We start from the raw sequence: 680 nt of genomic DNA on the forward strand, positions 1-680 counted from the left end.
ATATATATATATATATATATATATATATATATATATATATATATATCATAAAGTCTCAAACTTTATATTAAAGCAATAATGTAAGTTAAAATATTAAATGCTCCCTAGTTGAGAAACCATAAGCATATCACAAAGGTTGCATACATCTTTTAAAACCTCTCTTTCTGATTTGCTCTTTTGCAATAAAAGTAAGGATTTTTTTTGGTCTTTTTTATCATAAACTTTTATAGATCAAAATTTGACTTTTTTTTACCCAGTAATCATTTCAAGAATATAAGGTCATGTCATTTAGATTCAATGTATCAATGGCAAGTTTTTACATGTAGGTATATTTTATAAACAAAAACCGAAACAAAGTAAATAAAACAAAGGAATTTGCTAGGGGCAGATTGTCAAGCAACCAAGGACCCAAAAGATCAAAAACAAACCGAACATGAAAGGACCTAACAACAACGAAAGTGATCCACAAAAAAGGAAACACAACAAAACGTGAAAGGAACAAAATCAGAAAGTAGCGCCGGTTGGAAATTTTATCCAAGTATCCAAAGAGATCGGGAAAGAGGGGCATATAGACGAACCCAACCAAAGGGTCCCTTGGGTTGGAGGAAGACCTTTTGGGAGCATTTAGAACTACGATTGGAAGATTTAATTGTAGATATCAAATTTTCTTCAAGGAAGCC

Source organism: Cynara cardunculus (assembly GCF_001531365.2).
Source record: "Cynara cardunculus var. scolymus isolate 2C chromosome LG 2, CcrdV1, whole genome shotgun sequence".
Taxonomy (NCBI): Eukaryota; Viridiplantae; Streptophyta; class Magnoliopsida; order Asterales; family Asteraceae; genus Cynara; species Cynara cardunculus.